This window comes from Hypanus sabinus, chromosome 13 (genome assembly GCF_030144855.1).
Source record: "Hypanus sabinus isolate sHypSab1 chromosome 13, sHypSab1.hap1, whole genome shotgun sequence".
Taxonomy (NCBI): Eukaryota; Metazoa; Chordata; class Chondrichthyes; order Myliobatiformes; family Dasyatidae; genus Hypanus; species Hypanus sabinus.
In genome coordinates this window covers 101,742,871-101,770,006 of record NC_082718.1, presented here as the reverse complement: position 1 = coordinate 101,770,006, position 27,136 = coordinate 101,742,871, and the positions used below count along the sequence as shown (strand labels likewise).

The window sequence follows — 27,136 nt, the reverse complement described above, 5'->3', positions numbered from 1 at the left end:
GTTAACTATTGGTCAGAGATGAGATTTGGCATTTCAATAATTAATAATATTAAATCATAATGGTTTTTGCTTTATCTTTACATGATTTTGAATGTTTGAAATATTCTCAGTCATTCCAAGGTAATTCAGCAGCTACTAAGCCGAGATGCTCAGCATCAAAGGCAAATCTAAGACATTAATGTAATTTTCAGGAGAAAGGTGTGTTGTTTTCAGCACAAGGACTTGTAGAACAGCTAACTTCAAGTACCTGAGGCAGGCCAGACTGAATCATCCAACAAGCCTATTGTGCACCATAGATAGAGTTCCATTAACATATCAAAACATTCCAAGGCTATTCACAGGAACATCATCCCTAGTATTCTCAGGTGGCATAAGAATTCAAGGGACTTTGACTGACACATGGAAGAGAATAGGTTACAAGGCAATAAACGTGGGGATTGAGAGAGATGGGATGCTCTGATAGCCAACATAGACTCAAAGAGCAAACACGAGGAAATCTGCAGATGCTGGAAATTCAAACAACACACACAAAATGCTGGTGGAGCACAGCAGGTCAGGCAGTATCTATAAGGAGAAGTACTGTTGACGTCTCGGCCCGAAACGTCGACAGTGCTTCTCCTTATAGATGCTGCTTGGCCTGCTGTGTTCCACCAGCATTTTGTGTGTGTTGATAGACTCAAAGATCTCTTTCTCTGCTTCACTACAATGCACCAACTTTCCTTCTAGGGAAAAGGTACAGTAACCAATGTTAGACTTCCCTAGAGTGCAAAATAAAAACTTAAGTCAAAGCAGGAAAGGGAATGTATCGCAGCCATCAAATGAATAGAATGGGAATCAAGCAGAAAGATCAGAGAGGATGTAAACAACAGGGTAAAGAGAACCATAAAAAGGAAAAGATGGTGCATTCTACATTCATTGGGAACTAAGCAGCAGATTTACATATGACGGCAGAGATCATTGCTTAAATGAAAACTTTTCATTTGCTTTTACCAAGGGGAAATAATGCTGCCAAATTAATAGGAAGAATGAAAGAGCATGTTTCTGACTGCATTAAAGTATCTGGAAAGGGTATGTCTTCTGAAGTTAACATGTAATTGTATATCCATCAGAAGCAACCCATCCAGTTGAAACTGCAGATTTATTAACCTTCCAAATCCACAATAGAGACTGGGGTGACACTAGACTACTGGATCCCTACTCAAAAGGGATATAAAGATGAATTAAGTATTAACAAGCCAGTCAATTTAAGCACAACAAAGGTAAAAATTCTAGAAAAATAATGATCATTTGACCTGCAGAAATTAACAAAGGAAAGCCTGTGCTCATTTTTGAAGGGAAATTGTGCTCAACTAACTGTATTTTTTAAGACAAAGGTTGATGAAGGTAATGCAGTTCGTGCTGTTTAAAGTGGATTTTCAAAGCCATTCTATAAAGTGAGTGACATAATGAACATGTCTGTAAAACTGAAGCCCATACAATAAAAGAGTCGTGCCACAAGATACAGAACTGGCAGAGAGACAGAAAACAGAATTATTATGGATAATCTAATCATGCAAACACTATGACCCAAAAAAGACATCAGCACCTATACTTTATCAGAAAACAATGGAAATTCGGTATGTCCCTAAAGACCCTCGCCAATATTTATCAATGCTGCAAAGAGATCATCTTATCCGAATCCATCACAGCTTGGAATGGTAACTGCTCTGACCAAGACAACAGGAAATTGCCCAGACTATCATAAAAATCAGCCTCCACTCCGTTGGCTCTACTTACACTTTCTACTGTCTCAGCAAAGTGGCCAACATAATCCAAGACCCTCCAGCCTCGTCATTCTCCCTTCTCACTACTTTCCATCAGGATGAAGATAGAAGAGCTTGAATATTCTACCAGGCTCGAGGATAGCGACTATCAGGCATTTAGATGACTCTCCAATAGACCTCTTATATAATAAAGATGAACTCTTGATCTTTAACCTATCTATTACGACCCTTGCAACTCATATATCTACTGGCACTTTACTTTCTCTGTATATATTCTACATTCTGCTAATGCTCTTCCTATTATACCAATTCAATATACTTATGACTGAAATGATTTATCTGGATGGCATGTAAAACAAAGGTTTTCACTGCATCTTAGTACAATGATAAACCAATTATAGTCAAAGTTATTATTATGGCTGAAGGAAGTTACACACTGGCATTCTCCTAGGATTGGTACAATGATCACAACTTTATTTGTAAAACATAATTGGCACAGATTCCTGCACCAAGCGCTGACATTTGTCAGCTTAACAGCTGGTAAATGTTGGGACTTCTATTCAAACACCAGAGCACCAAATTTACTGGTTGAGTCCTTCCACAATTTCCCAGCTAAACACTACTGTGGAACTCCCCTTAGGCATGAAGGTCATTACTTTGGGGAATCTGGTCTTGGATTATTTAACTTTAAACATTTTGATTGATTTTCAATGATTGATTTATTCTAATTTTAGCTCATTTTCAATGCTTCTGATTGACAGGGACAGTCAGAAACATTGAAAAACTTTGACTATGTAATCTGTAATAAGGGTTTTACCATCAATAAGTACTTCCCTAATGGCAACTGCAGGGTTTGTTCAAGTTCACCTACAACTCTTCCTTGCTGTTTTTAGAGCTTTGACACTTGTCTCAAATACCATCTAGGTCAGTAAGTCAATCTCTGGATCAAAGATGTTAAGTTCAAGGGAATGGAGAATGGGGGATAGGGGCAGTGGGTCTGAACCAGGTAATAGCTGGCCCTGAACTTGACTGTTCAGGACACAGATTGCAAATGATACAAATCTTGTAAGTGCAGTAGACAGCAAGTTGGAAAATAAAATTTCAAAGGGAGATAGATGGGGTAGAAGAATGGATGACCATATACCAGATCAAACTTAAGCAATAAAGTGTTCACTCAAATTTCTACAGGATTCCTAGAATCAGTCAGCAAAGAAACTGGCCCAACTCTACTTTCAACTAACTTTGCTGCAGACAGTCCCAAGCCCACATGCAAAAGGCAGAAGGTTGGGCGGGGCTGGCGATCCCATCCCGCAAAAGCCCAGAGCAACAGAAACACCAATGCTTCATCCCTGGGAAAGGAAGGATCTTCAATGGGCAACTTGAAAGACTGGCCCAGGACAGAGCAGTCTGGCCAGCTGCTGCCCCAGTAGGGGTGATGGGCTTTCAACTGAAATCACATTATCCTGCTGTAGGCCCCTATTCCCCTGTGTCTTACCTAGCAAAGTGCCTTTACAAATATCTTACAACTGTGATCACTGGATCGTCCTCTGGCAGCTTATTCCAGAAGTCCACCACCCTCTGTGTGAGAAACTTAGCCCTCAGATCTCCTTTAAATTTCGCTCACCTTAAACCTGTGCCCTCTAGTTTTAAACTTCCCTAACCTGGGAAAAAGACCATCTTTGACTATCCATCATAATTTTATGTAACTCTAAAAGATCATCCCTCAGCTTCTTTTATTCCAGTGTGAATTAACCCAGTCTCTATTTCTGCTATATTCTTCGAATTGTACACAATACTCCAAATGCGCTCTCACCATTATTTTAGACAAATGCAGCATGATGCCTCAACTATTATACTCTATACCCTGGCAAGGTAATAGTACATGAAGAATACAGGAAGGAAAAGCTAAATAAATTTTACAGTTCTTAATAAACGGGCAGGCGAGGGAAAAGAGCAATTTGGATGCGTACATGCACTAATTGTGGATGTTGACATGACAGTTTGAGAACTAAATATAATAGTACATGGGATCCTGAACATTATCAATAGGGATGAAGACTATAAAACCAAGGTTATGTTAAAATGTATAACAGTGGTTTGGCTAAAACTCTGATGCTGTGCCCTGTCCAGGTCACTGGATGACAGGATGCTTGGGAAGACCTGAGAGAGGATACAGTTAAGTTACAGTTTCAGTTTTTGTAATATGTATCTATTGAATAGTTACAGCATTCAGTTTTAATTTCAGATTTTCAGCAGGTGCTGCATTTTATTCTTGTAATAATGTTTATATTGGAATTTTTGCCTGGGAGTATAAGCATTTCTGAACAATAGTGAAGAGCCTTTGCAGGACCAAAATAAGGAAGGTAAAAGCTGAGAAAGATGTGGAAAATTAAATCTTAAGCAAGAAACAAAATATCAAAAATTATTACACATTGGCAACTATGTTCAAGATGAATTGATCTGAAAGAAATGACTTTTCAGATACCTTACAAAAAAACTGATGTCTTTAAAGTATACGCACGATTAGTAAGTTACCTGGAAAATTAACAGATTTGTACATGACTAAAAGTTTCCACACTGGCTATAATTATTCCATTCTGCTGATCCAGATACATCTGAACTAAGTAAAGATAATTTTATGAGCATTATTAGATAACAATAAGACAGGTTAGAAGAATTATTAAATTTTGTTCAGCTGAAATCTGCCTCAGTAATCTATGGTCAATCTTCACATGGACACTACTATTGATAGTTTATCAAGCAGCTATCAAGCAAGGCGATCTAGGTCCAGTTCCCACTGCTGTCTGTAAGGAGTTTGCATGTTCTCCCCATGACCACAATGGTTTCCTCTGAGTACTCCAGTTTCCTCCCACATTCCAAAGAGGCAAGGGTTAATGAGTCACATGGGTGTAATTGGGTGGTGCAGGCTCATTGAGCTGGAAGGGCCTGTTGCCATGCTGTAAAATGAATAAATATTCACCAATAAGGTGGTCACTGCTGGTCAAGTTTTGTGCAGATTGCTCCCCTCCAGACCTCAATAAAGCCTTAGTGCAAAGCTGGGTAAAGGAGCTGAAATGCAGAGGTGAAATGAGTGACTGCCTGGGACATCAAGGCAGCTACTTGATCAAATGTCATTTAATGAGCCAATGAGACAGCTACCCACTGACCAGCATCATATCTCACTATAAAGAAGTGAGGTTCATAAAGTTGATATTTCAAATGAGCTCCTTCAACCCCATAACATTGCTGTAGGCATATCCTCAGGACAGTGAGCAAGATACAGATATATTTAGTGACTTAAAACATGGAATGTACAACAGAACAGCAATGGAACAGGCCCTTCGGCCCACAATGTTGTGCTGAACCAATCAAGTTATTAATCAAATGGCCAACTAAACTAATCCCTTCTGCCTACACAATGCCCAGTTCCCTCACATCCATGTGTCTATTTAAAAGTCTCTTAAAAGTCCCTAATACATCGGCCTGTTCCACCACCCAGGCAGTGCATTCCAGGCACCGTCTGTATAAAAAACTTGTCCTCACATCTCCTTTGATCTTACCCCCACTCACCTTAAATGCTTGCCTTTGGTCTCAAACATTTCAACCCTGGGAGAAAGATACCGTCTATGCCTCTGATTATCTTACACACCTCTATTAGATCTCCCCTCAGATTCTGCCACTCCACACAAACAACCTGAGTGTGTCCAACCTCTCGTTATTGCACGTGTCATCTATTCCAGGCAGCCTTCTCGTAAGCCTCTTCCGCACCCTCTCCAAAGCTTTGACATCCTTCCAGTAATGGGGCAACCAGAATTCTATGCAATACTCCAGATGTGGCTTAACTAGAGTTTTATAAAGCTGCAACATAACTCACTTACTTCTGAACTTGGTGCCTCGACTGATAAAGGTGGTATGCTATATGCTTTCTTATCAACCTGTGTAGCCACTTTCAGGGAGCTATGAATTTGGACCTCACGATCCTTTTGCTTATTAACACTGTCAAGGGTCTTGCCCTTAACCATGTATTGTCTGTTTATATTTGACCTACCAAGGTGCAATATTTCACATTTGGGTGGGTTAAACTCCACCTGTCATCTCTCCGGCCATATCTACAGCTGGTTTATATCCTAGCTTCATCAATGTCCTTCCACAATAAGATCAGAATTGGTGATGTTCATCAAAGTTTCTACAATGTTTAATTCCATTTAGAGGCCTTTGAATAGTAAAGCTTCCCATTCCTCCCCAATCAGTTGGCATTCTGGGACAAGCTGATGTGGAAATAATATTCACACCCCATGAGTCCCAACTAATGAAGAGTAAGATCCTGTTAGTCATTAATGACTAGGAACTCAGTGACATGAGCCATATTAATATTGATGCAATGTGAGCAGAGTAGATATTCATTCCATGGTGAATGACTCAGTTTCTGCCTCCTCATTGACAAATCAGGAGGATGAATGGTATCTCTCCACTTGCATGGATAGGTGCAGCTCGTACAACATTAAAATAGATCAATACTGGCCAAAACTTAGCAGTCCACTTCATTGATAACACCATATCAAACACTCACTTCCTTCATCAATGGTCTACTATGGCTGCTATTATTGGTACCATCTTAAAATGTACAGCATTTACTTACCTAGGCTCTTCCAGCACCATCTACTAAACCCTCAACCCCTACCACCTGGAGGATAAGGACAATTTGTAGATGGAATACCATTATCTTTCCAAGTTTCATAGTTCCCCTGAAATAAATTTGTGTAGGACCAGTTGCAATACAACGAGGAATACCCACATCAAACCTCCAGTATGTTTTGTATTCATGTCACAAGTGTAGAATTCTGACAACTGGAGTTAGCTGATGTTCTCTATGGAACAACCTTTTACTGTAGCTGTCAACATTGTCTGATCCAATATCTCTTCTTCCTCCATGACTCATTCAGTACCTCTGTTGGTGACATCAGTATCCATTTTTTAAACAAATTGATCCATAAATGGATTTAAAAGAAACAAATATAATGATAAATATGATTCTAATTGAATTCTATGACGTTATCAACCTCCTGTCTTGCTTTAAGTCTTAACCCACTTAAAAAGGAAGATTTCACACTGTTTTTAGTTAATGTGCAAGAAGGAAAACGGTTCCATCAGGAGAACATGCTGAGAACAATCCAATGCCATCAGAAGGCAGCAAGATCTTGAGCACAGGTCACTGTCCTCGGTTTCCAGCAGTGTAAGGGGTTTAGAAATTCCCTAGTGGTATCTGGATCTTTCATGTATCTGTTTTAATGAACATAAATTACCACGAAAAGCATTATTCTCTGCATTTTAATTCTCACAGACTCACAGCAGTCAAAATATGATACTGAAAGAATCACTTTATTAAATTTATCCTAACATCTTAATCAGAGGAATCACAAATAAATTGTAAAAGTGTTTGACATCCAAGTAAGAAGTGATAATTGGCAATACACCTTTTACTGTTTTATCGATGAGATTCCTGCATCAGACGTGTAAGTCTCACAGCTGCCTTACAACCATGGCAAGTGACAGTGAACTAAGCTCAATAATCAGGTGCTCCCTAGACAGACACTCAACCAATTTACTTAGCAACAGTCAGACGAAATGTTTATTTGATCTGACGTTAAGTACGATCCCCAAGTGAATCTTACTTATCTTCCCACCTTCCTATATGGCATGGCACAGCTCAAGCTTCCTCAACTCCAACTCTTGGGATTTTCTAATCCCAAGAAAACGTAAACTGTATCGGTATGCAATTGATGGCTCGGAAAAGATGACTAGTTGTGTTTCAAAAACTTATCCCAGCACTACAGCCCATATTAATGTTGCCTTACAATAGAAATTGTGAGTAGAAGTATCCATTTTATGCTATTACAAAGTTTGAAGGTAGGTTTTGTATTATCTGTTTAAGCAAACAATATCTGATAAAGGGCAATCAAACGTCCACAGCAGATTTCAACTGTTAACATAACAGATAACATGAGGTTCTAACTCTAGTGAATACAGCTCTTTAATGACTAAATTATTATACATAAATTTAGCTTTGAGCATGTATTCCATTTTTTTGTAATTTATTTTTTATTGGTTCATCATCAAACATTTCCATAAGATATATTTCAGACATTGTACATATATATCATATAATCATAAATCTCCACAAAGTATTTATCTGAGGTATACACTTATAGAAAAGAGTGGAAAGGAAAAACAAGCAAAAGGAAAGAACTATGTACAAGTAGGGAGTGATTTTTCTTTAACAACATATTCATTGATTTGTGAGAATAAAATCAGGCCTATGAAGCATTATGCAGATAAACCATTTTTCCTAGTATGAATCAAATTGTTCCAGCTTAAGATTAACAGATGCCGTTATCTTCTCCATTTTGTAAATGTCCATTGTAATTTCCATCCACGCATTTAAAGTTGGGCTCTCCTGTGATAACCATTTCCTAGTTAAAGTCTTTTTACCAGCCACCAACAGTATATTCATGAAATATTTATCTCTTTTCAACCATTCTTAAGGTATATATCCAAAATATATGATCTTACTCTCTAAGGGTATTTCACATTTATTGATGTCTTGTGTATCCCCCTCCAACAGCCTATGAATACAGGGCAGTCCCAAAACAATGTATTCCATTTTCTAATCAATATTTGTCTACAACCCAAAATTTAAGCATAAAAATGAGATTACTGACTAGATGGTTGTGCCTGGTATAACAGAGCAGCACACAAAATGCTGGAGGAACTTGGCAGGTCAGGCAGCATCCATGGAAATCAGCAGTCGATGATTCGCGCGGAGACCCTTCTTCAGGACTGGAAAGGAAGGGAGGGAGGTGCTGGAATAAAAAGGCTGGAACAGGGGAAGTAGGATACCTGGAAGGTGATAAGAGAAGCCAGGCAAGTGGGAAAGGTAAAGGTCTAGACTCTAGAGGAAGGAATTTGATAAGAGAGACAAGTAGACCATAGAAGAAAGGGAAGGAGGAGGAGATCCGGGGGAGGTGATAGGCAGGTGAGAAGAGGTGAAAGGGCAGAGTGGGAAATAGAAGAAGAGGGGAGAGGGAGGGAATTTCTTAACCAGAAGGAGAAATCAAAATTCATGCAATCAGATTGGAGGCTACCCAGATGGATTATAAGGTGTTGCTCCTCTACCTTGAGGGAGGACTCATTGTGGCACAAGAGGAGGCCATGGACTGACATGTCAGAACAGGAATAGGAATGAGAATTAAAATGTTTGGCAACTGAGAAATCCCACTTTTGGCAGAAGGAGTGGAGGTGCTCAGTGAAGCGGTTCCCCAAATTACGGCAGATCTCACCAGCGTAGAGAAGGCCTCATGGGGAGTGCCAGACACAATACACAACCCCGGTAGTTTCTCAGGTGAAGTGTTGCCTCATTTGGAAGCTCCATTTGGGGCCCTAAACGGAGGTGAATGGGCAGCTATAGCATTTTGGTCACCTGCAGGGATAAGTGACGGGAGGAAGATTAGTGAGGAGGGATGAATTGACAAGTGAATCATTGAGGGAGCGATCCCTGCGTAAGACAGAGAGATGGGGGAAGGTAAAGATGTGTTTAGTCATTGGATTCCTTTGGAGATGGCGAATGTTGTGGAAATTATGTCGGGTGCAGAAGCACATCAGGTGGTAGATAAGTATAAGAGGAACTCTATCTCTCTAAAAACAGCAGGAAGATGGGGTGAAATGGAGGAGATATGGATGAGAACAGCATCAGTGGTCAGGGAAAGGAAACTGCATTCTTTAAAGAAGAATGTCCTGGAAAGGAAAGCCTCATCCTGGGAACAGATGCAGTGGAGATGGAGGAACTGAGAAAATGGAATAGCATTTTTACAGGAGATAGGGTGCGAAGAGATATATTCAAGATAAACATGGGAACCTCTAGATTTATAAAAGATGTCGGCTGACAGTTTGTTTCCAGAGATGGGTACAGAGAGGCTTAGAAAGGGGAGAGACGTGTCAAAAATGCACCAAGTGAATTTAAGGGCAGGGAGGAAGTTAGAGACAAAGTAGTTGAGGTTGATGAGCTCAGCATGGGTGCATGATGCAGTCGTCAATATAGCAGAGGAAGAGTTGGGGAACATTGTCAGGGAAGGCTTGGAACATGGGCTGCTCTACAAGCCAACAAAAAAGGCAGGCATAACTGGGGCTCATGTGGGTGTCCTTTGCAACTCTTCGAGTCTGGTGCAAGGAGGAGGAGCTGAAGAAAGAAATCATCGGGGGTAAGGACCAGTTCTGCCAGACATGGAGGGTGGTTGTAGAGAAAAAAAGTTTGGTTCTTTTATTGAGAAAGAAGCATTGAGCTGTAAGGCCTTCTTGATAGGGTATAAAAGTGTATAGGGACTGAACAGCCATGGTGAAAATGAGATATTCAGAGCTAGGGAACTGGAAGTTCTTGAGAAGATCAAGAGCATGAAAAGTGTCACAGATGTAGGTGGGAAAGGAGTGAACCAAAGGGGACAGAATGTTGAGGTATGAGGACACGAGTTCAGTGGGGCAAGAGCAGGCAGAGAGAATGAGCCTACCCTGACAGTCAGGTTTGTGGATCTTGGGAAGAGGGTAGAGGCAGGCAGTGTGGGGTAAGGGAACTAAGAGCTTGGTAGCAGTGGATGGGAATTCTCCAGAGTTGATGAGGTTAGTGATGGTGTCAGAGGTAGTTTTTTGGAGTCCTCTTCAAGGGATAGGTAAGAGGAGGTGCCGAAGAATTGCTGCCTGGCCTCAGGAAGGTAGAGGTCAGTCCACCACACTACAATGGCACCTCTTAGTCAGCAGGTTTGAGTGAAAGGTTGAGATTGGTGACCCTACCCACCCTCTCTTTTTCTATTCCCCACTCTGGCCTTTTACCTCATCTCTCCCTGGAAACCCTCCTCCCTCCTTTTCTATCATCCACTCTCCTCTCCTAACAGATTCCTTCCGCTCCTGCCCATTATCTTTCCTATGTACCTGGCTTCAACTAATACCTTTTAGCTATCCTCCTTCCCCTGTTCCCCCCTTCTTTTCCAGTCCTGAAGAAGAGTCTCAGCCCGAAACATCAACTGTTTATTCACTTCCATGGATGCTGTCTGGCCTGCTGAGTTCCTCTAGCATTTTGTTTGTGTTGCTTTGGATTTCCAGCATCTGCAGAATTCCTCGTATTTATAATAACAGATCATCTGTGATTAACAAACCTCTACAACTCTTATCAAGCTTACCCCCATTTAATGTCATTTGATTTCTCTTGGTGCCCTGACTATCACAGATATTCCCATTGTTTTCTCAAGCTTTCCATCGTCTGTTACTTAAAATACATTTGATTTCTAAGCTTTCTCATTTCATTCAGTTCTACTGCCCTCACATGCTGCTTAACTCATTGGGTTTTTATTTCAGATTTCCAGCATTTTACTTTGCACCAACTGTGAAGGTCATTAGCAAACTCAAGCGCAGGAATCACAGAGTCTTGGGCAATTCAAACAAATCGAAAGATTAATTACAGAAGTTAATCAGAAAAACAAACAAGAGCTCAGACCAATGATACAGAATCTTGACAAGCTGAATTCACTCACAAAACACAGAAGAACCCAGTCAGTGTTTTACCAGACAAGGAACCACAGTGACCCAGCAAAGAGGGGTTGACATGGCCCCCTGAAATACACCCTGGAGCACATAGCAAACCAGGACCAATCAGACAACACAGGTATCCAAATGAAGCAATAATCCCCAAAGACAACAAGTACAATAAAAGACATTGAAAATACCATGCTAATTAAATTATTCCATATTGAATAAAAGTGATAAATACAAAGGGAGTTTAATAATCCCCATTATCCCAAATGAGACACCTGCAAAACAAAGTGAAAACTCAGAGCCAGTCCAAAGACAAACAAAGACATAAAAGGAAAACCATCTGAGGAACATTGTATATACATGGGGTGACACTGAGAAAATACAGTCCACATACTATTTGAAAGAAAAACTCTTTTTTTCAAATGACCCCTGGTTATGACACTAATTTTATTTAATGTTCACAGAAAGGTAAACACCAAAAAATAGTGACAAAGGGTCTGTTACATCCATCTGAGAAGGCAGATAGAACATTATTAGTTTAACATCTAATGACGGAATCTCTTTAAGGCATTCACATCATAAAAGAAATTATCGCAAAAATGAAACTACGTGAAATATGAATTAGAACATGACTAAAGCCTAATCAGTCATTAAAATGGTTTGAAGTGCGAAATGAAAATGGTTTGAAGTGCAAGATAAAATTTTAAACTGCAGGTGAGGCAGAACCTGGGCATCCAATGGCAGAATTTGAAAGAAAAGCTGGTAGTTTATTTCTCATTATTGTCAGTATTTATTCCTTAAATATTCCTCGAAGTTAATATCTCTGAAAACAGGTTATTTTATTACTGCTCATTGCTAGGGGAATTGAACAGAAAATCAGTAGGTCATACTTCAGTGATGTAAGACCTGTTGTGCTGTGTACAGTATTGGCCTCCTTATTTAATGATACTAATGTGTTAGAAGCAGTTCAGACAAGATTCACCAAATATACTTGGAAAAGTTGAGCTGTCTTATGAACAAAGGTAAGATACTTGCTGAAGCAATTGAAATCTGGGGAAAGTCAAGCAAAATTGTTGAACAGGAATAAACAATCAATGTTTCAGGCCAAGACCCTTCATCAGGATTGAAAAGGAAGGGGAAAGAAACCTTTCGGCTTTCTTCTCCTTCCTTTCCAGTCCTAATGAAGGACAGCTATGGATTCCTTTCTATAGATGCTACCTAACCTGCTGACCTCCTCCAGCATTTTGTATGTGTTACATTGGATTTTCAACATCTTCAGAATCTCTTGTGTATCTGAAACATTGACTGTTCAAATGTCTTCTGTTCCAATAAGTTTATCTAGCGATTTGTTTTTTGCCCCAAGTTCCATTATCCACAGTCTCTGGAGTTTAGAAGAGTGAGACATATCTTAATTGAAGCATAAAGTCTTAAGGGTTATGACAAGGTGGAGAGACCATCTGTGCCAAAAGTTAGAACTAGGGGTCACTATTTTAAAACAACTGCTTTTTCATTTCAGGTAAAGGTGAAATATTTTCTCTCAAGGGATCTTAAGTCTTTGGAATTAGGTTCCCGGTAAGCCACCTAGATGGCATTGAAAAAAAACAAGTCACTTTGCAAAGATCCTGGAAAAAAAGTACAAGTCAAGATTTCTTTTTGCCTGCCTACATGTTGTCAAGGCCTTTTTAGATACTTCTGGTAATTACATGAGCTTTTGAAATATTCCATGGATAATTTACGATTAATTATGTTTTATTCAAAGAGCTATTAGGTTAAATGAAGGAACTGGAAGAATCACACTGGTTCAGGATGCTTGGTTTACAGAGATTGGATAAAGCTGCACAGGTTGATGCTCAAGATCTGAATTAAACATGGCCATCTGGAGAGGCAATGAGAACTTCGCATTGTTATTAGAACTGAAGTAATTAAAGTCAGTAAGTTTCCTGATACCACATCAGTGACATCATATAATGGCACATTTATTTAGTATTACTGACAATGAGCTACATTTCACATGTTGCTTAGACCATGAAGACATCGATGTTAAAGTGATTGATGAAAGAACTGAGGAGCTTTGAGCTCTTTCAGTTACAAAGTGTGCCAGTATAACTTAAAATGTGCACATGTAACAGCTTAGTCACTCATTCTACAATCTGGCAGATGTCATTAGAGAAAAAAGATCAGGTGATTTCCATAGTACGGAAAAGAGAACAATAGGAGAAAAACAGTGCAACACTTCCCTGGTTTTCTAAATCTTCCATGAAGTGGGATGCCACTGGAAGGGCAAAACTTATTCTTTTAGCCTCTCGAACAGATGTCTTGCTCAGTCATTTCCAAGGGCAATTAATAGTCAGCCACAATGTCACACGATCTGTGTCATATATAAACTATGCTAGGTAAAGATGGCAGTTTTCCTATCCTGAACCAATGCTGAATCAAGTATTCTCTGAGGATAATCCAGTAGTTTCATATTTAACGGCACATGCTTTTTGTCTTTAAATGCATTATTATTTAATTACTAGAATTTAAGTTTCTAAGGGGCTATGAAAGGATAAAAACTCAAGTTCAGATCAACAGTCTACAGATTATCTCCCACTGTTCTATTCTATTGGAGGCAGAAGTTCAAACGAACTGGATGAAATATTCTTTTTGTGGTGGAAGTAAAGGTCAAATTTCATCAGTCAAAAGGCCATTATGAATTACAGAAGCAATACTGCCCTCAAATATTACCTCTGGAATTTGTCAGCTTTAGCGAAGAGCTAATTAGCCTGCCTGCTGCGTTTGTAAATGCCACTATCATATTGAGGTGCAGTTTACAATAGCCAAAAGTACATTGTTTGAGACTGGAAAGAAGGTTTCACTTGAATATAACTTGACGCTCTTCTTTAGATACAGACAGAACTTCCAGTTATATAGAGAAAAAAGATTAAAAACTCAGCAGGTCAGATACTTGTAAAGAGAATCAGAGTTAACAATTCAGGTCAGTGATCCTTCTTGGACTCTGCTCTCTTTCTGCAGATGCTGCTCGACTTGCTGAGTATTTCCATCATTTTCTGTTTATACTTTATATTTGTAGTATTTGCAGGCTTTATTCATAGGCATGTACACAACACTAATTAGCATGCTTCAAAGTACTTTATCATCAATGGAGCATTTTATCCAAACATGAGGAAATTCAGAAGTTGGCATATGCTGTGCAAGTTCCATTGAATAAGGTTTATAATAGATAACCTCGCTTGGTTGCAGCAGCATCTCCTGATCCAAATGGTTGGCTTAAAAGCCTTTCTTGTGATCACAAGCCCCCGTTTGACATTGGTAATACTAATCCTGCAAGTCCAGGTCATTGGTTCATTGGCAAGATGAACAGCGGGGCAGCTTCACGGCCTCAGTTGTTGCAGGAACTAGGGTCTCATGCCACGGCGTCACCTATTACAGCCACTCAGGTGAGGATGTGCCAGAGCCAGTATGGGAGAAAACAGAAGTGCGGAGGGTGCACTGGAATCCATGCTGGGTTGAAGGCTGGCCCCTACAGGCCAGCTCTCATGTAAGTGCTGCTCTCCTGTCAGTGCTCAGTCCCTGGAAGACAAGCTGGATTGCTTTCATCTGCGACTGATCCTGTGCAAGATGAGGAACTGTTACATGCTTGTTCTTGCAGAAACATGGCTTTAGGGCAACATCCCATGCACAATCAATCTTCAGGTCATGCTAATACTATTAAGGACTTATGCTAATATTCTTGTGTTACTGTATGTGCTATCGTAGCTATATAAGCTGTATTCTGTGTGTGACTGTATGTACTGTGTTTTGCACCTTGGCCCCAGAGGAACTACATACATGTGTATATAGTTCATTCTGTTTCACATGTGTATGATTGACTGACAACTGCACTTGAACTTGAATTTTGTTAAAGTTGCTATTAGGCAAACTCCGCTGATTTATTCTTTGAAAGCTTGAGGTGGCAGCTTTTACATTAATGTGTAATCTTCTGAGTTTACTAGGCATCTTCCTTTAGCATCAAGTTAGTCCTATGGTCTGTTTTTTCCTGTTGCTAATTTTAGATGTAGCTGTAAATTTACTATGTAAGTTGCATTAATAAACTTCAGGAGGATGGGAGAAGGTTAATAATGTTTAAAAAGCTGTTTGGCTTGAGGTCATTGCAAGGTTTGAAAAATAGTGAATAATTTCACCAGACTTTATGATATTTACTCATTATTAAGGGGTCATTCAGCATAGAAACAGGCCCAGTGGTCCAACTCATCCATACTGACCATCTGCCTATTTAAGCTAGTCCCTTTTCCCCACATTTGATCCATCTAAATCTTTCCTATGTACCTGTCTGAATGTCCTTGAAATGCTGTAATTGTACTCAACTCAACCACGTCCTCTGGCACATTGTTCCATATATCACATTTTTTCTGTAAAAATGTTGTCTCTCAGAGCTCTTTTGAAATCTTTACTCTCTCACCTTAAACCTATGTCCACCAATTTTAGGCTTCCCTCCTCCGGGAAAAAGATTCTGACCATCTGCTTATCTATGTCCCTCGTGGTTTTATAAATCTCTATAGGATCTTCCCTCTGCCCACTATGTTTCAAGAAAGAAAGCTTCAGCCTATCCAGTCTCTCCTTATAGCTCAAGTCCTCCAGTCATGGTAACATTTTTGAGAATTTGCTTGTAGCTTTTCCAACTTAATGATGTCTTCCTCAATGGCAAGACAACCAAAACTGCACAATATTTAAACCAAATCTGTTAACTTGTCATTGCTTTTTCCCCCATTTGACAGGTAACACCTTGGATGTATGACGTGTTAATCTAAATTGAGGAGAAAGGTTTAAACTCATGACTCCCCTTCTTGATTGTATTCCTGATAGAAGTCTATAACCTCCAAGAGGGACCAAACGTTGTTTGGAGATTTGTGTGCCTAAAGTCCTGCTGGCAGGAATCAGGACTTTATGCTTTAGCTCTTGGTAGGGTCACCCATGCCAAACAGGTCAAAGCATTGAGGCCAGACTAAGGGTGGTCCACTGGTCCTCCAGGTTCAGAGCTTCAGCTCAGGGCTAACAACTCTGACTGACAAAACAAAACTAATATGAAAACAGCAATGAAAACAGTGTGACAATATTCCTGAGCCTCCACCCAGGACTTGCATGAGTGACAGTAGTGAAAGCCAAGAGAAGCCTACTGACACAATGACAGAAGCTGTGAACACCACCAGAGATGAAGAACCTTCATTTCTGCCCTAAATACCAGCAGCGTAACAGGCAGTAAGTAAGTGGTTTATAAAATTATGAGAGGCATAGATAAGGGAGATAATCATAGTCTTTTTCTCAGAGTGGAAATATCAAATTCTAGAGAGCATAGCTTTAAGGTGAAAGGCGGAATATTTAAAAGAGATTTACAAGGCAAACAGGTTTACAGAGTGGGAGGTATCTGGAACATGCTGCCAGGGCAGATGGTCGAAGCAAATATGATAGCCACATTTAAGAAGCAGATATGGTAGCAATGTTGAACAGGCAGGAAATGAAGGGACATAACCATGTGCAGGCAGATAAGATCAGTTTAAATTGACATTATAGTTGGCACTAACATGGTAAGCCAAAGGACCCACTCTATGCTGTACTATTCTACGCTCGACGGTTAATGTTCTTGACAAAACAATTAAGATTTATATCTGTTCATTGTGAACATAGATATTTAAAGAAACAACACTATCTGCTTTGGTCAGTGAATAATGCAATCAAAAATAATAATGCCGAAGTCAAATTTCCTGATCAGACTTAGTTGTCATTATCTCTCCTTGACTTTTACCAGTTTGCCCTTTCTATAGATTAACTGGCTAATTTTTTAATTATTCCTCTCCTGCATATCAAAAGGGATATTTGATTCACTCATTTAATAATCAGATTACAAAGGCAGATTATTTGTATGAAGTAGTGTCATGAAGCTAATGGCAGATGTGTTTTGTGCCCAGTTGAATTTCAGAAGTTTTATGCAATACACAGCTGCTGCTTTCAAGGGTGTTTAGCATCACTAAGCAGGAATAGGAAGTAAAACTCTATTAATCAAGGATCAACTTGAATCACCATATATATTTACAGGTGTTGTGTCAGTGTGACAACATTCAATAATTATAAAGAATAAAGAATTGTATAAAAATAAAACTAGAGGTTAAAGTACAGGTTTTAGTGGCTCTGAACTGACAGCTTTTCCAATCTATTGTTTGTTATTCCACTTTCTACTTCCTGCTTATTGTTAATCTGCTTATTGTTTTTACATTTCCGGGGAACAGGTAAAAGAACCAATTGAATTTCATTAGAGTATGGAACGAAATACCATTGTACCCAATGAAATTCAGAAAAATATGTGGGGGTGGGGTGGGGAGGGGGGAGCAATGGGTTTCAAGTGAGTATAAGGGGAGCACAGGAGCTGGGAACTGGAGCATGGGGCTGGGAACTGGTTGTTAAAGAAGCTCTAGAACTGGGACCCCAGTTTTTTAAAAGGTGCACAGCTAGCAGGTCACAAATGCGTAAAAGAGATGCAGAAAGCTGCACTTAGTGAACCATCAGTATCTCTGAACAACTGAGGAGTGGATCACTGAAGTTCTGCTGTATATCAAAACAGCAGCACTCACATATTCATTTGACTTTGTTGTAATGTCGTATTTTAATGTGTTCAACAAATAAGCTGGAATGATTCATACTTTACATTTAATATTTTTGGCCACTTGGGCTCTTATTTCTAAAATGTTAACTGCAACTATTCACAGCTTTAAAAGATCCTTAAGTATTCTAAAAATAAGCTCTATAAAGCTAAAAATCTCATGACACCAACATCCCCAGGAGAGGGGATTATTGTCTGAAAATTTTACATTTAGCCTTCCTCTCTCAGTTCACATATCCTTACTGAGCAGAGCAATCACATGACCTGCCAATCATTACAGAGTTCACACATTTACAAAGGTGACATTTCACAATGTTTTCTTCTGGTATATTCTTCATCCATCAGTACATCATTAGTAATAAATATATTTCTAATATAGTAACAACACCAGCAAAGCTCAAGTTACTCTTGTCAGTGTGTATGCTCCCATGATGTGCTCCATATCAGATGGGTCTTATGACAACCTTGCAGCCACCAGCAAGGGTATCCCCAGCAAAATTGGCTTGTTCTCCTAGGTGACTTCAATGTCAGAGTGAGTGCGGATCATGACTCATGGCCCTCCTTCCTAGGTTACTTTGGTGTGGCTAAGATGAATGAGAACAGACAGCGATTGTTTGGATTCTTCACCTATCATGATTTAAGTATAACCAACTCAAACTTCCAGACCAAGCTTCAATACAATTTATCCTGGAGACAGCCTCGCTCTAGACACTGCCACCAGCTGGACTTGATCCTGGTCAGGAGCTCCTTCCCTCCTCAGCAGCGTGCTTTTCACACGCTCTTACCATAGAGCAGTCTGCAACAGAGACAACTCACCGATGTGCTGCATGATCAGAATGCTGTCAAAGAAATTCCATTGACCTAAACAAGAAGGGAACCCTCGCACTGTTGTCAGCAAAATATCTCCCCCAGACCTGCTGAAGCAGTTTGCCAAGTCCTTCAAGAAAGAACTGAGTGCCCAGCAGCCTGGAAATTCTGTCACAGAGAAATGGGAACTTCTGCAGAATTCCATCTACAGCGCAGCCTTAGCTACCTTTGGAAAGAAGACCTCAAAAACAAACAACTGGTTTGAAATCAAATCCATGAGATATTCCCCGTCATTGAAGCCAAACACGCTGTCCTAGCTGAGTATAAGTGTTCATCAATTGAGACGAACCTACAGGCCCTCAGGGCTGCTAGAAGTAAAGTTCAGCAGACACCAACGAGTATTAGAAAACATCCAGGCCACAGCACTGACAGGGAATATCAGATGTATGTATGACGGTATCAAGAAAACCTTTGACCCTTTTCAGAGAAAGATGGCTCCCCTCAAATCCATCAATGGGGAAGTAACCACAGACAGAAGCAAACAGATGGACAGAAGGGTAGACTATTATTCTGGCCTCTATTCCAGAGTAAACACTGTCATCACCTCAGCCCTGGCTGCTATTGAGCACCTGCTGACAATGGAAGAACTGGATACAGAACTACAGACCCTAGAGGAGCTCAGCAAGGCTATCCACACCTTGGCTTCAGGGAAGGCACTAAGCAATGATGGGATTCTCCCAGCCCTGATCCAGCACTGCACGACTACCTTACTGCACCTACTGCATCAAGTCCTCTTTCAGTGCTGGCGAGATGGAGCTGTTCCATAGGAATTGAGGGATCATTACTCTCTACAAAAACAAAGGAGAGAGAAGTGACTGTAACAAACAAAGAGGCATCTCCCTCTTGAAAGCTGCTGGCAAAGTCTTCACCTGAACCACCTTGGTCCACCTACAGAGTTGGCTGAACATGTCTACCCGGAGCCTCAGAGTGGCTTCTTTGCTGGAAGGCGAACTGCGGACATGATTTTCTATCTCCGCCAACTCCAGGAGAAATGCAGAGAACAAAAGAAGCCCTTTTACATGTAATTTATTCTTCTCACCAAGGCATTTAACTCCAGCAGAGATGGGCTCTTTCAGATCCTCTCCAAGGTAGGCTGCTCGCCAAGACTACATAGCATGATCAACATGAACGCGACCATGCGGTACAACGGCAGCTCTTCACAGCCCTTCGACATATGCAGCAGTGTCCAGCAGGGCTATGTTCTCACCCCCAATGCTCTTTCAGATCTCCTTTGTCCTCCTCCTAAGGTCCACGTTTGGCTCTGCAATAGAGAGGATCTGTTTCCACACTAAATCAGGCCCTGCCCATCTAAGAGCCAAAACCTAAGTTCATGAGACTATGATCAGAGACGTGCTGTTTGCTGATGATGCAGGAGTCGCAACCCACACCTCACAGCATCTCCAGAGCTTGATGGATCATCTCTCCCAGCCTTGTAAGAAATTTGGTCTATCAGCCTGAAGACAACGAAGGTCTTGAGGCAAGACGTGGAGGCACTACCAGTCACTCCCACTGATATCTACAGACTGGATGTTGTTCCTCAATCCACATACCTGGGGTCTGTCATCTGGGGACCTCCCCTTGGACGCAGAAATCAAACAAGTACATCAGGATAGCTGCAACAACTCTTGCCCGCCTCGCCACACAAGTCTTGGGGAACTCCAGACTCTCAGTCAAAACAAAGATGGCAGTGTACAATGGTTGTGTCACCAGCACACTACTGTTTGGCAGCGATACCTAGATAACATACACTAAGCTGGAGAGAAGGCTTAACATGTTCTAGTAAAGGTGCCATTGTTGCACCTTGGGCATCTCCTGGAGATACAGATTACCCAATGCTTAGTTTCTCTCTCATGCTGCCCTCCCTAGTGTGTACTGTTATGTACCCCGTAACTGGTTCACTTACCAGCAAAGATAGAGAGGTCCGTTGAAGTCTGATGGTACTATTTTTAATGGTATTTATTGATAAAGATACACAAAAAATAATATCAATGCAAACATACATATAATATACGTCGTCAATACTAAATCTAAAAGTGCGGGTATAATAATAATCAATAAGAAATAGCTCTATCGTTGTCTAGGGGATAATATATTGTCCAATGGAAATATAAAAGTCACTCAAGTTCATTCAAGCTGCAGCTTTTGGTTGGAGAGAGAGACGGATAAAAACTTACCCATTCCTTTTATGATGTCAATCCTTCGAGAGTCGTTGGGGCTGATTTATCCTTTGTTGTTAGCTAAAGCCGTTCTTCCATGGCAAGACCCACCAATTCCGAGGCAAATGGGAAAGGATGCACGTGGGCTTTTCCACCAGCTTTCACTATTACACTGTTACAGGAGTTCTAGCATTTCTTCTGGTGCTCCCCAGACCCTCTTGTATCCTGACTCACAGGGTCTCAGATGTCAATCAGGTTGGGATGATGCAATCCCTCCTCGGTTCATTGCCTGGGGGCTTCGATGAATCGTACAGTACTCAATACACAACTCCGTCTCCAAGAGATAATGGCCGTTAACTGTGGCTTTGTCTCTCGGAGGCCCAGGACAGATTCCAAACATTTCTCTCATTTCTCTCTCTCATTTCCTGGGCCTCCTGACCCGAATCAATAGCGATCCTGCGATTCTCAAAAAGGAAGGGGCCACACGCGTAACAGTACTCCCTGCTCAGGCAGCCAGGCCACATGAGCCCCATGTAGGATGGCCGTGTCCAAAAAGACATTCGCCTCGGTAAGCTGGCTTCAGACAAGAGAACTGTTGGCCACCTGCAACTGTGGCACAAGGATGACGCAAGCGGGACACGAAGGTGCTGGACATCAACATTGAGTCCTCGGAGGACCCAGCAGCCGACCACACCTTATAGAGAAGCACCCTGAAACTACATCTTAGGTCAGGTGAAGAAAAACTCCCAAAAGTATGAGAAGACAAATGAGAAAGGTCTCAGCAGAGTTGAAAGCATTGCAATGGGGACTGCCACTGTCACACTGGTGTTGTCAGCCATGGACGACACTGCACCAACAACATAGATGGCTAGGACACAACATCCATGGTCAACCTTGACCAACAGAAGGCCACCATCTGAATATAGTAACACAAATTGGGTAATGAAAGGACATTAGCTAGGTAAATTTACTTTTTCAAAAAATGTGGCCTTTTCATTGTACTTGGAATACCATTAAACAGAGCAAAGGCAAAATTTGGAGTGAGATCAAATCCACTTGCTCTCTGCCAATTTGATGTGCTCTGATAGCAAGGGACGTAATTTAGCCACAACCTATAACAAAATGACATTACTAAGAAGGCAGCAAATGGCTAGATGATGCCATCTGCTGGAGCTGCCTTCAATTAACTGACATGCTTGCTAGAAACCAGTCTAACAATATTTTGAAAAGTCAGTGTACTTAACACAATTGGTTGCATTGGGGCAAATTTTATTTTGGATGTTCATCCAAGTCCAACCCTGCCAATATTCCACTATTGTAGCTGTTTGAGTTCTGTGAATTACTTCCTCAAAGCTCAGCAACACCTACTTGCATTTTAAACCTCTCACTCTGAAAATTGATCATGATTGCAACATATCACCACTTTGACACTAGGATGATAGAAAGTACTTGCACATTTTCAGGCCTGCTCTTATAAATCTAAATAACTAACTATAAGATTAAATAAAAAACTAATGTCAGAATGCTAGCAGAAAGGATGAACAGTATGGTCATGTTAAATCAGTAAATGATGATAAAGTACCCGGCAGAAAGTAGTGTTAATAATAGTTCCTAAAATATAGCAAAAAAAACAAACTTGAGTGACGGTAAACCTGATTCTGATATGAGTCTCTAATGCGGACTGAGAGTGGGAGAGAGGATTCATGGTTGGGAAAAGGGGAAGGGCGAGTGGAGGAAGCATGAAGCACCAGAAAGACATTCTGTAATGATCAATAAATCAATAGTGTGGAATCACAAAGCAAGAGAAAATCTGAAGATGCTGGAAATCAGTGTGGAAGTTCTGTGTGTGTTGTTTGGAATCAAGTGACTGTTTGGTGTATCTGGGCTGGGTGTGTCAGCATCTACAGCACCCCTGGCACTGCGGCTCTGCCACCCGTCCCACAACCCACCCCACCCTCGCCACTCCCAATATCCTTAACTCCCGCCAGATTTACAAACTTGCTCCCCAATCCACGTTGACAAAGACAGTACTGTGAACGAGTATTAGGCACTCTTGCTATATATATGTACCCTTGACCTTACACAGTACTTAGCTACAACTTGGTCAAGATTGAGAACAAAACACAAAGGTGTAGAAAAGAAAAACAAAAGGGGGAAAAGTTGAAGAGAAGAAACAACTGTTTAAACAATTGATTATGGATGAATTCACTACAATAATGAGAGAGTATAATAGCCTCAGAATTGAATTTCAGGATTTACTGGTGTGCAAAGCTATTGTTGTACTTCATACTAGAGCCAAACCCAACAAAGATTAGTCAAATCGGCTAATATGACATTTAAAACAGTGTTAATCTGACAGGCAGAATGTGCTAGAAGAGGACATGTACATAGTACATATTTATTTCAGTATAGCTGTCACAATTTGCTGTATAGCAATACTAGAAAGCAACTTTTAAAGGCAACCTTTAACATCACATTCTCCATGGAAGCCTGATACCTATATATATATATATATATATATGTGTGTGTGTGTGTGTGTGTGTGTGTGTGTGTATGTATACACAGACACACACGGCTTTGAGGAGTGAGAGGTTACAATGCAGAGGGAAAAATCTCTACAACTTGCATAATATGATCTTGAGTTACTGGTACAGAACCCAAGAAAAATATCCTGTGCAAAGCAGGAGACCAATACCAGGTCTGACAGTAGTAGAGCCTGGCAAGTGGTGGCTAGAATAGAGTAAAAATATTTTAAGCATAGAGCACTAGCAATAGAAATTTACTATGTCAAAGTGAGCTCAATATAAATATTGCATAAGTATTAGGCCAAAATAAATACTGCTTCTTTATGCTAACACCTGCTCTGAAACAAACTTCAATACACAGGAATATACTGAATTAAATTTTCACTAACAATTCACAAGGAGGACTTGGCTTGGTGGCAATACTAATGATAAAAAAAAATTTCAATAATGACTTCATACACAAGTTAATGACACAAGTAATTTTTTTAACCCCCTGGATACTGTAAATCTAAAATATAACAGAAAGTGCTAGATGTGCAGGTCAAGCCACATTTCTAGGAAGAGAAAGAGTTAATTTTCAGGTTGAAGATGTTCTGTTCTGACAAAGGGTCTGGAATCTGAAACATGAATTCTGTTACTCTTCCTACAGGTGCTGCCTGACCTGCTAAGTATTTCCAGGATTTTCTGTTTTATGTTAATGACATAAAATATTTCTCCAACCATACCCTGTCCTCTTCAACACCACTCCCACCCTCACCCTATTAATAACTTCCAATAAACCCACTAACTTTCATATAAATCCTCCCACCCTCGTGTAAGGATGCCATCCCTTTTCCTAAATTTCTCCATCTCTGCTGCACCCATTTTCTGCCACATCATTTCCAAGAGGAAGCCTTCTATTCTAGTGCTACAAAAATGGCATCTTTTCCCCCCAAGAAATGTGGCTTTCTTTTTGCAGTAATTGATGGAACCCTCATATATATTATCTCCATTTTCTGCATGTTTACTCTGATAATTTCCTTGGTCATCACTTTTCTCTACGCTCTGTATCCAGCACTTCCTCCCTTCTTTCCACCAGCTCAAACACAATCTCACCACCAGTCATTTATTTTCTTCTCCCTCCCTTTCTTGTCAGAGGCCCCTGTCATCCAGCACTTTCCCCTGCAACTGTAAGAGGTATAATTTCCTCCTCAACACCATCCAGAGACCTAAACAGCCCTTTCAGGTGAGGGAGATGTGGACCTGCACCCTTTACAATGCGGTCTGCTGTATTTGGTGTGTGCAAAGTGGCTTACTCTACATTCGTGAAGTAGATGAGAGGACCATTTTGCAGACTACCTGCACTATGTCAGCCAGGGCATCTTAAAACTTTGCTTGCATGTCATTTTACCTTGTCTTCAAACTTTCACTCCAACCTGTGGGTCCTCAACCTTCTTCATTACGACAGAGATACCAAATGGAAATTGAATAAGAACATCTCATATTCAGCTCGGGTAATTTACAAACCAATGGTACAAATAGCGAATTCTCTGATTTCAGTCAAACCACCACACTGGTGCTTCCCTTCCACATCCGTACACTCACCAATCTGCCTATTTTCCCTCTTCTTTCGTTCATCTTTCCCATCCCCTCCCCCCCACCCATCTGCTCATTATCTGGCTCCACCTATCACTTACCAACCTCTATCCCACCCCCTTACGTACTGGCAACCTTCTCTGTCCCATTTAATTCTGCAGCTGATTCCAAACTCAAATCACTGACTTACACCTTTTCCCTCCACTGATGTTGTTTGACCTGTTGAGTTCTTATGATAATCAGTTCCATTAACGTTTTTCCTCTCCCACGCTGCAGGCAGTGGTCAAATCCCCAAAGGAATTATAGTGAAAGGGTTAATCAGTATCCTTCTCATTCCTTCCATTTCAGCTAAAAAGTGAGGAAGAGCAACACACACAAATAGTTCTTATACCCATACAGAAAGGGAACCAAGGAGAGGAGGCTACCTTACAATGAATAGGCAGAAGGACCAGCAAACTGCAAATCACATCAATAGCAGGTGTTTTCTTCAGATTGCAGGCATGACCATTAACATTCTCGATATCATCAGTATGACATCAAGGATACTTTGGCCGCAGTTTGCATGCAGCTATCTTCTGTTTAGTCTTTGTATGATATCAGAATAGATCACCTGCTTCCCCTTTGCCAGAAGAAATAACATGGAAGACTAGGAGGAGCACAAGGGGTCAAGGCAGGGAGATGGAGAAGAGAAGAAGTTGATGAGATGGAAGAGCGCAGCGGGCCATTGCTGCAAAGGGATGGTAATAAAGCACCAAGAAGCAGACAGAGCAGGGAGAGGCCACTCACGAGCAGATCGCTGTTCTCACTGAACAGTGACATGCCATTCATTTTCATTAGAACAAAGCAGTTGTTCTCCGTGAAGAGAATTATCCAGCATGAGCAGCAAGGCACCATAATTGAGTAGAGAAATGGTGCATAGAAACTTAACTCTTCTGCAGGAACAGCAGCGCAACTCCCCCAACCCAACTACATCAATGGGCATGTTCAGAACAATGATGTTGTAGCGATGTGCTACACACAGCGCTGAAATAACGACGCAGTCGGTAAGTCGTTTCGACACTAGTTTATTCAAACTTCGCGGTGCTGGTATTTTAATCCCTAGCGCCCGCCCTCTCCAGGCGGAAATGACGTCAGAGGTGCATTACCCAAGTCTCTGCCCGCGCGCGGGCTATTTGTGAGCCAGTTCGCCTGAGCAGAAAGTGGGTCGCCACATAACCCCCCCCCCCCCCAGAACCAGCGATACACCCCCCAATGTCCTCAGTCTGGGTCGGACTCTGTTTGGGAGGTCTGCCTCTGCGCCGCGGTGCCTGAACCGTGACCGGCTGTGCCAAGTCCACATGGGCTGGTTTGAGTCGGTCCACCGTGAAAACCTCCTCTCTTTCCCCCCAATGTCCAGAACGTATGTGGACCCGTTGTTGTTGATCACCCTGAACGGCGCCCAGTGTCCGCCCCTTCGTACAAACAAAAACCTACAGTTTTGCAGTTCTTTGGGTACATGGGTCGGGGTCAGTCCATGCTGTGAAGTTGGTACGGGGGCCAGGTTGCCGAGCCTTTCGCATAGCCTGTCCAGGACTGCTGCAGGTTCGTCCTCTTGCCCCCTTGGGGCTGGTATGAACTCTCCTGGGACGGCCAGGGGTGTGCCGTACACCAACTCAGCTGACGAGGCGTGCAGATCCTCTTTGGGCGCTGTACGAATTCCAAGCAGGACCCAGGGAAGCTCGTCCACCCAGTTAGGCCCACTCAGGCGGGCCATGAGAGCCGACTTCAAGTGACGGTGGAAGCGTTCCACCAGTCCATTCGACTGTGGGTGGTAGGCAGTTGTGTGGTGCAGCTGCGTTCCCAACAGGCTGGCCACAGCCGACCACAGGCTGGAGGTGAACTGGGCGCCTCTATTGGAGGTAATGTGGGCCGGTACCCCGAAGTGTGCTACCCAGGTTGCGATCAGTGCTCGGGCGCAGGAATCGGCAGATGTGCCGGTGAGCGGGACCGCCTCTGTCCACCTCGTGAACCGGTCTACCA

The 27,136-nt window shown here is 41.4% G+C and overlaps 1 protein-coding gene across 1 annotated transcript in view; it reads right to left on the bottom strand.

The window, feature by feature from the left end:
• The window catches only part of ksr2 (kinase suppressor of ras 2), a 365,555-nt gene that overhangs the window by 235,738 nt on the left and 102,681 nt on the right, over window positions 1-27,136 (bottom strand). The window lies entirely within an intron of this gene.